At 43.2% G+C, this 12,165-nt stretch overlaps 1 protein-coding gene across 1 annotated transcript in view; it reads right to left on the bottom strand.

The window, feature by feature from the left end:
- Positions 1 to 1,436: 1,436 nt before the first annotated feature.
- NUBPL (NUBP iron-sulfur cluster assembly factor, mitochondrial) overlaps positions 1,437 to 12,165 on the bottom strand; it is a 297,899-nt gene continuing 287,170 nt past the window's right edge. The window contains exons 16-18 of the mRNA XM_073800566.1: positions 9,031 to 10,063; positions 5,552 to 5,701; positions 1,437 to 4,173 (exon numbers count right to left, since the gene is read on the bottom strand). The gene's annotated coding sequence lies outside the window, so the exon portion shown is untranslated. The remainder of the gene's footprint in view (positions 4,174 to 5,551; positions 5,702 to 9,030; positions 10,064 to 12,165) is intronic.

Below are 12,165 nucleotides of genomic sequence, written 5' to 3' on the forward strand. Positions count from 1 at the left end.
CAGGGCGTTTGGTAAGGCGCAGCCTGAAATTAGTTAGCTAGGTAATGTCAGTTACTTTCTGCTAAAGTAAATACAGATTTTCCTGGTTCAGGCAGAGTCATTAAGTGGTCACTCTTATTTTCAATGCTGTAAGATGCCGTGCCCCATTGGCCTGGAGGGAGAGTCTAGTAAAGCTACCTGTGGCCTGACAGCGCCTGCCCCTTCGAGCAACACCCCTTGTTATGCAGAGCTGATCTCTGAGAGGTGGAGCAACTGCACAAAGGTCAGGAGCCTCCCGGGAGGAGATGTTATTAGGATCTCCCTCATGGGTTAGGATAGACCCTGTAAGAAACCCTTTGAGAGGAAAGGAACCAAAGATCTCAAAGGGAACCGCACCATGAGAAAAGGAGCAGTCTAGTCTGATGGTCTTGGGTTACCAGCAGGGCTGCAGGGTAACTCCTGCAGGGGTGTGGGGGGCTTGTTCCAACACAGCCCGTGGCTGCAACTAGACACCCTTCTGATGTGGGAGCGACTTGAGAACAGTGACTGAGACTATGAACTAAAAGACCTGCCACCTTGGAGCGTAAGCACACATACCACACAAAGGCTCTAGGGTGAGAAGAGAATGCCCGCAGCAGTGGGCAGTGGTGCTGGACCGTGCATAGCCAGAGTTCATTGTCACCGCCTGGTGAGAGGCAGCGACACCAACAGACCATGTAGACTCCCCAGGTTTTTCTCTGCCTGCATTTGGAACCGGGACTGACCCTTGTGGAATGAATGAAGGGTGTTCTTGGTGTTCTTATATGTTTAGAAGAGGTAGGAAATGCAGGGGTTAAGAGAGAGATTTTGGACTTCCTACTGGTGTGAGCAGGAAGATATTCCGGCAACTAACAGGGGGAAAAAGATATATCTATTATATTTAGTCCCCATGCTAAGCTGGTAAAATAGGTTAAATCAGTTGTATTTATTCAATAAGACTTGATTAAGCTCAACATTAAGAACTTTCTAAAAATCAGAATTGGGATTTCCCTGGTGGTCCAGTGGTAAAGAAACCACCTTACAATGCAGGGGACGCAGGTTCGATCCCTGGTCAGGGAACTAAGATCCCAGGGCAACTAAGCCCGCACACCAGAACTACCGAGCTCGCGTGCCTCAACCAGAGAGCCCGCGTGCTGCAAACTACAGAGCCCACTGCTCTGGAACTTGCACACCACAACTACAGAGCCCACACACCCTGGAGCCTGTAAGCCACAACTAGAGAGAAGCCCGCGTGCTGCAACGAAGAGTCCGCGCACTGCAACGAAAGATCCCTCAGGCCTCAACGAAGATCCCGCGTGCCGCAACTAAGACCCGACGCAGTCAAAAATAAATTAGATAAGTAAATAAATAATAAAATAAATCTTAAAAAAAAGAATCAGAATTAATAATAATAGCTAATATTTATTTAACGCTTATTATAAGCCAATATCTTTCTATGCTTTAGCTCATTAATCTTCACAAAACTCCATGAGATGGAGACTACTTTTTATCACCATTTTACAGATGAGGAGACTGAGGGGGGGAGAGACTAAAATAACTTGTTCACGGAGTAGACGTTGATCGAACAAGAATTAGACGATAGGGCTTCCCAATCGCAGATCCTATCCTTTTAACCCCTATATCCTTCTATCCCCTTATAAAGATGGAAAGAGAGTGTAATACAGCATGGCACAGGAGCTGATGGGATTAAAATAGATGAGTGTTTGGGCTAGAATGCCCATAAACTCCTTTCCTTGTTGCAACACGGAGATTTTACACTTCCTTGCAACCTTAAGAATCTGTGTGTTTCATTTATCTCTACAGAATTGCTATCAAAATGAATTGTTTGTTATGAGTGGAAAATAAGCATAGGAACTATTGCTAAGGAATATAAAGATAAGCCACATGTTGAGACGCATCTAAGTCTGTAGGTCAAATTGCATTACAACGGCCTTCAGAGGAGTAGTATTTGTTCATTCACCAAATATTTATTACATGCCTTCTATGTGCATTGTTCTAGGTGCTTGGTACATAGCAGTGAACTAAATAGACAAAGATCCCTGCCTGTGTGGATTTTACAGTCTTATAGGGGGAGAGAAAATAAACAGTAAACATTATAGCTGAGTAAATTATATAGTATATTAAAAGGCTTTAAGTACTTGATCATAGTTGCAGTTTTAAATTAGGCTGGCAGGGGAGACCTCTTTGACATCTAAGCAGAGACTTGAAGGAGGCGAGAGAGTCAGCCATGTAGGTATCTGAAGGAGAACATTTGAGGCAGAGGATACAACCAATGCAAAAGCCCAGGACAAGAGCCTGCCTGGTTGGAGGGACTGCAAAGAGACCCCCATGACTGGAGCAGGTTAGGGAGAGGGTGAGGGGAAGAGGTGAGGCCCAATCAGTGGCGGAGGGGTGGCAGGTCTTCCAGGCCATTGTCAAGATGTCGGCTTCGATACCAAGTGAGCTGAGGAACCGCTGTGGGGTTGAAAGCAGAGAAGTGACATGATCCGACTTACACGAGTATATTAAAATGCACTGCATTTTAGGTTGTTTCAAAATGTTCTTTATCACTGAGATCGTTGTTCATGAGGAAATGGAGCTGACACCTAAACGAAGGTCTGCACAACGTGCTGAGAACCACACAGGTCTTGTGACTGGAGTGGAAGGAGAGGGGGGGTTGGTGGACTTGAGTAAAAATAATTTTGTCATTTAGTTCAGAGCCGATGGGAGGAATGACTAATAACAATAGCTGTAAAGGTCACTGCAAATATTAAGTGCTATCAAATACTAACCACTACTTAAAAATAAAAAGCCTGTCATTATTCTTTGGCCCAGGAGTCAGGACCTCTGGCCGCCTGCAGGCCTCGGTCAGCCTGTTATCGCTTCGGCACCTTTAAAGGACTTTTCCTTCAGCCTGGGTTATCTGATGGCTGAATCTCCCCTCGACAGCTCTGGTGGAAGGAACCAAGCTGTTTACCATGTGTACTCAGCAACAAAACACAATCCTGAGGGTAGGGGTTGATGAACATTTGTTTAAACAAAAAAAATCATTAATTTGTAAGCTGTGCTTACAAGACTCTCTGAGAAGCACTGAATGTTTAAATGAGTGACACGGGGATAGACGTAAAAAGCTCTTGCAATGAGCTGTTTACACCAATCCATTGGGTCATGGAAATTTTGCTTGAGATTTATTTGTGTGGGAATAACACTAGAATACTAGCTTGCCGGTGCCAGCTTTGAAACCGACACAATGAATAGCTATTGTTCTGACACTGTATCCGGCCGCTCACATCCATACACACTGAAGACGACCTTCCTCTCTAGAAATAACTTCCAGCCATTATAAATATTTTTAATTGTTATTGGGATACCCAATGTTCTAGATGCCTGGAAAGGAGGGAAATTGTATAAAGATATTTCAGATTCTCTCCTAAAAGGATTCCACAACTTCTCTATTTCGGTTAAGTCAGGTCACCAGTGTTACTGCATTCCTAGCATAATGAGATATGTTAAAATAGTTATATAAGATAAAGGGAGGCGAAAGGAAGTGTTATTAAACATCTATTAAATACCAGATTCTGTGTTATGATACCACTTCATTTCACCATTACAACCCAGTAAGAATAGATACTATCCCCTATTTTGCAGAAGAGGCAATGAAGGTTGAGAGAGATTAAATAACTTGCTTAAATTACTTAATAGGTGTCAGAGCTGAGATGTGCACTTAATTCTGTGGACTCCAAATCCAGGCGCACCTAACACACAGATCTGCCCTCGAGAATACTGTCATCTAGTGGGTAAGGCAAGGCTTACACGTAGAAATCCATTGGAGAAAAATACCAGCAGTACAAAATCAAATGCTTACAATTCACGTGATCAGGACTCTTGATTCCAATTCTATAAACGAGTATAAATGCCTACAAAGATCAGGGCCCTGATCAAAGCACTTTCAGGGACATTAGTGAAGGGACCAAAGGAAGCATGATTTTTTTTATCAATGACATAAATGCTTCAGATGATGCAAGATGACTGAGAAGATGGGCACGAGGCTGTAGGCCCAGGACTGCACTGCCCACCTTCTGAGGGGCCTGGGCCCACTCACACCTTCTCCCTAAAGTTCCACGGTCTATAAGATAATAGACTCAGGATGGGGGATGTCCGTTGAAAAGTAAAATCCTAAGACAGTAAAGAAAACGTGAATTAGGTCACAAAGACAGCAAACAGAACTCACTGGTAACGATGAAAATAAGCCTGAAAGGTGACTGATGACCTGCGAATGTTTTGGGAAATCTTTAGCTTCTGGGATGTCTGCCCTCTTTCTTGGCGTCCACTGGGGTTTACTCTGGGAATGGCCACTGTGTTATAAACTCAACCTTTGGTGCTCTGCCTCGTGGTTCTGGGATGGGACCCTCTGGCCTGCTGCTCCCTATTAGGCTCTGCAGGTGGCAGGGGACACACGGGGAGTGCGCTAGATGGAGACGGCAAGGCTGCAGAAGGAAGGAGGCTGCTTTTTACTGTTTGCTTTCTGCTTGCCTCCCACTTCTCAGCGCCTCCCCAGCCTCACTTCTTCACCCTGGCGGTGACAGTTCATTCCAGTAGCAGGAGTTGATTCTAGCTTGCAATTTTTCCAGTACTCACAGAACTAGCCTCATAATGCATGACCACCACCAGCGAAAGCTTTTAGGTTTTAATAATTCTGATCTCTTCCCTTGTTCCTCTAAACTTTGGGCTGGTAGCTACTTCCTTCAGTGACCACCCCCAAGATACCCTAATGTAGTCTTGGTCTTCTCAGTCCTGCAACACTTAGTTAATAATTCTGTATATTAAAATTCTCTCTCTTAAAATAACAGATGTGGTTTCTCTCTCCTGACTGGACCCTGACTGATACACAATTAATTTCATTGTTAATTTAAATTAAAGCAAATTAGAAAGCCATTTAATATATGCTAAGGTCCAATACAGATGTCTGGAACAGAAATATTTAGTTCATCCCTCACACCCACACAAGGCTGATGGTTACAAAATGCCAATCTGACCATGTCCCTGCCTGGTTTAAGGTCCTACAATGGCTTCCCATTGTGTACTGGATAAAGTCCAGGCACCTGGCACCTGGCCTTCCAGCCATCCAGACTCTCCCACTATGCCTTCTCCAAACCTACCATGCTGTTGATCACACCCCATGCCTTTGCCTAGGTTGTTTCCTCTGCTTAGAATTTATCCTTCAAAGTCCAGCTCAGATGTCACCTCTTCTAAGACACCTTCCCTGTTTCCACTCTCCCTCTAGCAGCTAAACCCTCTGTACTCTCTACCCCTAGTGTTCCTAAGTCAAAATGTACTCTCCTATCAGACCATGTGCTTCTTGAGGCCAAGGTAGACATAGTCTATCACTGTTTCAGCACCTGGAACAGTGCTGGGCATTCAGTAGGCACTTAATAAATGAACTTGGATTTATCTTTTTTTTTTTCACTATCCAAGTTTCTTGCTGCCTACTTGATGCATATCATTTAAAACAAAAACAAAAAACCCCCAATGTTCAGAGAACTTTAAAACTCACTTTCTTTCCACTCCTCTTTGGATAGAATACGTCTCCAGATACAAAGCTGTTCATATATTGTTGTATTGGATTATATCCTCAGGAGATGAGGACAATATAATTTCCTTAATTCAGTGCCAAGGCGGGCCGACATCATGATGAGCGCAGAAGCTACAGTTGACAAAGGGGTAGAAATGGTCATTCAGGTTGTTGGCTAAAAGAACAGTGGCTCCTCTGGCCAGGGCAGGCCACCACCATGCTGAATGGTCCTCACAAAAGTCCTCTGAAGTCATATACGATTGTGCAAGAGGGTAAGCAATTTGCCTAAGGGAATCTAGAACTCAGCTGTTCTGTGTCACCAACTGTGGGGATAAGGATGTTACCCCTGGGAGTAGCTGGTCCAGGCAACCCAGTGTGGCCAGGGGTCCCACATGGATTAGGCAGTGGTAACACTTCCTAGTTGACTATGTCCTCAGGGCGGTAGGATTTTTGCTGTCTCACACCTTGGCAGTCATTTCTCCCACCGCTGGCTAATCATGCATGTGCTCCACCACCTTAATGCTCCCTCAAGTCTGAAAGTACCAAGCGGGTAGATGTGGCAACAACAGTGGTACCCTGGAAGCATACAGCAGGCAGTGCAAATCCAACTCCTACCAAGAACACTGTGTACTCAACATTCTGGAAGTGAAACTGGAAAGGAACAAAGGCAAAAAAAAAATTACAGTTTCTCTTTGTCCTATAATCTATCTTTTGATCTTTTAATATGTAGATAATATGGATCTGTTCTTACATGGGGAAAGAACATGAGTCAGTTTGCTCAGAGATAACTGTGACCTCTCTAAGAAAGATAGTATGTTTTCACCCACAGAGTTGCTAAGAGAGTTGTGTTTGCACACTTGAAGACATCACAAGGATTCAGCTGAATCTTACTGAGAATAAACAATTACCTGCCCTACGTCGGGAGCAATTACACCTGTTAGCGTTTCTGTCACTTTATTTTCAAGAATCTCTGCTGAACAATTGCACAACTATTTGCTTTTTATCATTCTAATATTGAAATTTTGTGTAAACCTGATCTATTGTGAAAAATCCACCTGAGAGTTGTGGCTTTGATGTGGCACTAAGCATTAACATGGAGCATGAAGTCAGTTAACAACAAAAAGAGATACATTTCCTTATCGAATGTAATAAATTTAAAGAAACAAGCTAAATCTTTCTCCTTGTAAAGAGCACTTGCTGCGAGATGAGAACTATTTTGAGAAATTCCGCAGAAGGACAGTGATTGACATGGGCTGGGTTGTCTTTCCTCCAGATCCACTCACCACCCTCTCCAGTCTGACTGTCGCCCCAGAGGCATAACCTATAGACCGTGTCAATGGGCTCTTGTGCTTCCCAGCTTCTGGTTGGCTTCTGCCAATGGGGAACTTGCAGGAGATGGGCCCCTGTTCAAGCTGTCCGTGGCAAATCAGAATCTGTCTTCAGGACCCCTTCAGGTTGACTGTGTCCCTGACCTAAGGTCACTTCTTTCAAGGCACCTTTCTCTTATCTGTATTATGGCCACCCCTCCTCCACCCATTAGGGCCCAGGGTGAGGGCAGTTTTGCTGCTTCTAGTCCTGGGTTACCACACGACCTCTGCACCCTGCCCCAACACACACCCACATCTCTGTAAATAGCTCCCTTATAAATAGACTCTCAACAGATTATTTTAATTTGGTGTGCCACCTCTTTCTTGCTAACTGGACAATGGACCCTAACTGGATAATGTTATATTGCTCAATATGGGGGGGGAGGAGAAATATTGCAGTCTCATATTGAAAATCTGCTTTCCAAAGACTTACTATGCAGAGATGCTACTCAAAACTTTTAACGTGGTGCTCCAGCAAGGTCCTGGAGGCCCTGCTGAACCAGGCATTATCCTTTTAGTTGCTGGATTATGGAAAGGCCTAAAGCATCCCAGGGAGGGGCTGGGGCAGCCAGGGCAGAAAGCACTTGCAGGGGGTGCTGTCAGGATTGTAGCTATTGACCAACCAACACGGAAGGGTTTAGCGTTTTAACAGCTGGTGCATCCCAGCTGAACATCAGCCTGGGTAATGGGCCTACCTATTTTCACCTTTGGGTTAGCAAGTTTCAACCACAAAGTTCATTTCTATGGTTATTTAACATACTCTGAAGGCAGAAATGCAGACAAAAAATGAGCAGGGGACAGATGTTGCCTTGTATGTATAATGAATGAGCAACAAATTTTGTATTCCCTCCCCCCACCCCAAGTGAACCAAGAAAAGAACCAATTTTAAGCCTCTGGCAGAATGGGTAATGTATTGACAAGCTCGACATATGAACCAAATTTCAAAGGCTGCCCAGCACTATCAGGCGATTTTTAGAACTGTGACATTTGCTTCAAAGATTGTGTCTGTGCTAAGCATTTTGCATCTCTTATGACAGTCCTTTTAATCCTGGACTTTGGTTTCTGAACTTATTTGTTTGAGTCCATAAAATAAAGCACTGTTTGATCCTTAGCCATACACAAGGAGTTTCTTGATCCTTTTAGAGCTGATCCTGTGTAATATAATTGGTTATTCCATCTCTGAATCAGAATTACTATCACATATTTTTATATTTCCTTCTATTGCTTCTACGGTGACACCATTTACATATCTCAAGTGATTAGTCGTGAAAACAGGCCATATGCTTGTAACACTTAACTATCTGGGTTTTTAATCCTGTTAGCTTCAGCCATGGACAATTATATAAATTCCTTTCTTATTCACCATGTTGAAAATGATGAATAGCTAAACTATCTTGCTAATGTAGCATCAGATTTAAGAAAATAAGATACCTTATGAGTTTGCCAGAATTTCAAAGAGGATCTTTAGCTACAGGACAATGGTTTGATGTGAGAGAATATGCATGTCAGCAGCTAGCATTTCAAATACGGGTATTTCTCCTTTGCCCCATTATCAACTGGAGGTAACATGGTGCCAACAGAATTAGAAAGCAGGCATGGAGCATGTGCATATATGTACACGAGGCTAAAGGATACAGGATCAACTAAGCTATAGAAGAAAATACGGTGATTATCACAAATTGTACTGTGCCGTAAGCCAGCCCTTGTTTAGTATTAATATCAGTGTCAGCTGATATCTATAATATAATTCACAAATTTTTACTTCTGCTTAGTCTTCTGTTCACAAGAGTAACTGATCAAGGAGGATATCCTGTCTTGATATGAAGATATGTTCTTCAAAGCTTATTTTTTGAGTCTTTCCTTATGAGATTTATGAAATCTAACATTTCTCCGTATTAAAGAAAAATATTATGCCATAAGCCTGTACTTAAACAACCACCTCTGGAAATAGGTAAAAAGAAGTGCAATTAATTAATTGTGCTAACTATTCTTCCCTGAGGACACTAGCCAGGGCTTCAGGCATTAATTAGAATAATATTAATAAAACAGAATTATCAAGCTACAGCTAGTACTTTTCCGTCTTATAAAACATACCTAGAAACGATAGGTGTTTGGTCCAGTTACGTGAGCGAACAAATTCCTTCAATGTTTCTAAGTTTCTGTGTCAAAATTTTCTGAGAACCGTGGCAGTCCCAGGGTCTTTGTTCGTCTCGCTTGCCAATATGTCCCAAAACACACCTCACAAAAGATCTCAAGGCGTGGAAATAATAAGTAATCTTCTTGTTTTCTAGTAAAAAGTTAGTTGTTCTGGGAATAAAATGCACCATTACCCAACCTCCAAGTGGGGAAACTCAATCAAACTGCAATAAAAGTATAACGCAAAATAGGCAGCAAAGTAAACCCTTGACTCCTAATGCTGCTGACAAACGGCTGCTGGCCACCCACAGAGACAATTACAGAACCCCTACAATCCATTACCTCAGTCAAGTAAATTTCCATTTACTACCCAGGCGCAGAAGCTATAAATTTTCCTCTAAATGTGCTGCCCTAGCAAATCTGTGGCCAGAAGATGCCAACAGCATTGCTTCAGCCACAGCATTGGCTCTCCCACCTGATACCAGTTCTGGGGCTGCCTCTCTAAAATGGCCTTAGGGGACTTTCTTTAGTCAGAAACAGACAGCAATCAATTTGATAATATAAAAGTGTCAAGCCAATTCATTTACAACTTAAAAAAGAATACTGCTGATATTACAGTCTCGAAAAATGCAGACACCGAGCTAGTCTGCATTCTTAGCGGGGACACAAAACAGAAGATCATGGAGGCCCAGAAGTCAAGGGGGCCTGCAAGGTCTTCTAGCGGGACGACCATCCTCACTCTGAGAGCACTTCTGTGCCATTCCTGGCAGAGAGGCTTTTGCAAGGTAGTCCATCGCTGCTTAGGTCAAATTGGCAATTATTCATACAGATCTAAAACTTCCATCTCTCTAATATTCCCCTTCGGTTTTCACTTTTTGTTTTTCTGAGGAAGTAGAAGTCTAACCTTCTTCTCCCTTACAGCTCTGCATGAAGTTGGCGTCCACCATAATGTCTTCTCTACGCCTTATCTCTTCAGTCTTACTGGCTGCCTCTGTCAGGTTAAGAACATAGGGGATTCAAAAATGAGCATGATGCAGTGTCAGGCACACGTGTAATTAAACTTAATTCATTAGGATGACTGCCATACCCACAGTATAAAGTCCTTTAGAAACTGCCTTTTAAAGTTTGGGGGATTTTTTTCCCCATAGCAATGTAAACCCTTTCTCAACAAAGTCTTATATGAAACACTATACGTGGGTCAGACTGAGCAGAGCTGCTGCGGGTGAAGCGAGATGAGGGCTCAGCCTCCTTCTGCTCCCTTCAGAGGCCCTAGAAACACTCCCACCCCGTGGAGCCCCAGAGCCCTATGCAACACAGTGTAAACAACCACGGCTCCAGAACTTCAGAGAAGGTAATCTGAATATAATCTGCTGGTCAGATCTGGAGGGTGAAGGTATAAAAAGCAGGTAATGGAAAACTTCCCTAAAGTAAGTGGCACCTGAGCTAGATGGTGAAGGGTGAACAGGATTGAGCAGCTAGAGCAAAGGACGGAAGCTTGGCATTCTGGCTGCACTGAGGGAGTGATTAGCACAGAGAGTGTGTGTAAGGGAGTGTTGTGAACCAAAGCTAGAAAACAGACTGTGGACAGAGGGAGGAAGGCTTTGAATGCTATGCTAAGGAATTTGTACTTTTCCTAAAGGAAAGGCCATTGGAAGCTTTTAGACTGGGGAGCGATATGAAAAGATCTGCATTTTAGAAAGGTAAGTACAATGGTGATAGGGAGTTTACACCACAGAACAGAACAAAGTGGTAGAAATTAATACTGAGGTTGTTGCACTGGGTGAGATGAGAAGAGCTTGTTGGAAGGACATTTTGGAGACAGAATTAGTAGGAGCTGTTCGCTGGTGGATTAAAGGAGACTTCTAAGATAAAGCTAAAGCTTCTTATTCACTCATTCAGTTAACAAACATTTACTGAGAACCTACTATGTGCTGGGCACAATTTAGAGATGAACGAGAATAGTTTTTTGCCTTCAAGAAGGTGACAGCCTGTTCAGAGACAGACTGGTAGTCAGTTAAGTAGAACACGGGTAGTAAGTATGTCTACAGAATGTGTACATGATGGTATGAGGGCGTAAAGGAGTGAGAGGCAGATATACAAGCTGCCTCCCTCTACTCTATTCCACCCTCCTTCCAGTACACCTTACCGTGCATTAGAGACTGGAAAGCTAAGGACTACATCTCCCAGTTTCCTTGCTGCTCTATTTCCCCACGTGGACTTAGCCTTTGCCAAACAAAAGCAAAGACTGAACGACTTGGAACACAGGTGTACCTGATGTAGAGGTTACCTGTTACTGCTGCCATCATTTATACTAACAAACATGGGTGTGGAGGCTTTTTTATTTTTTAGTGGCAGTCCTCAGCTTCCTGGGTACCAGCTTCCAGCTGACATAGATCTTCGCGGAGGCAGTGATCCCTTGGTGGGCCAGTTCTGCAGTGATAATTTTGGAGTCACCCCTGGAAACTCAGCCTAGAGCCTGCTCCTCTAACCCTTCCAATCATTTTATGAGCACCTGTTCCTCCCCTCTTCCTTTTTTAAAGCTAGCTGAATAGATCGTTAGCTACAACTAATTCCTAATTGAATCAAAGAGATACTTAACATAGGCTGGAGATGGTCAGGAAAGGCTTCCAGGAGAAGATAAAGCTTGGATGAATCTTAAAGGATGAGGACCAGGAAAAGACATTCTCGGCAAAGCCAGGAAGGTAAGGAAGAGAGAGAATGATGTGTTCAGAGAACTGCATAAGATTCACAAAGGGGAAATCTAGGAGGTAAAGATAGAAGGGCAGGCAGAGGCACATTCATGACAGCCTTACGTCAGGCTAAGCAATCTGAGTTTTACTCATAAGAGTTACTGGAAATTGTAAGCAAAGGAATAATATAAGCAGATTTGTATGTTAAAAAAACATCTCTGCAGAATTGTGAAGTGAAGATTGGCACAGCTAGAGAGTAAAGAGAGGAGACTTCAACAGGAGGGAATCGCAATAATCCTGGCAAGAAATATTGAACATTGAGAGATTAGCTAAGAGGAAGCAGGAGTGGAGTGATGGGGACAGATTTTAGAAGTAACAAGAAAGCAGAATCTCTGAGACTATA

This window comes from Tursiops truncatus, chromosome 2 (genome assembly GCF_011762595.2).
Source record: "Tursiops truncatus isolate mTurTru1 chromosome 2, mTurTru1.mat.Y, whole genome shotgun sequence".
In the NCBI taxonomy this organism is placed as follows: Eukaryota; Metazoa; Chordata; class Mammalia; order Artiodactyla; family Delphinidae; genus Tursiops; species Tursiops truncatus.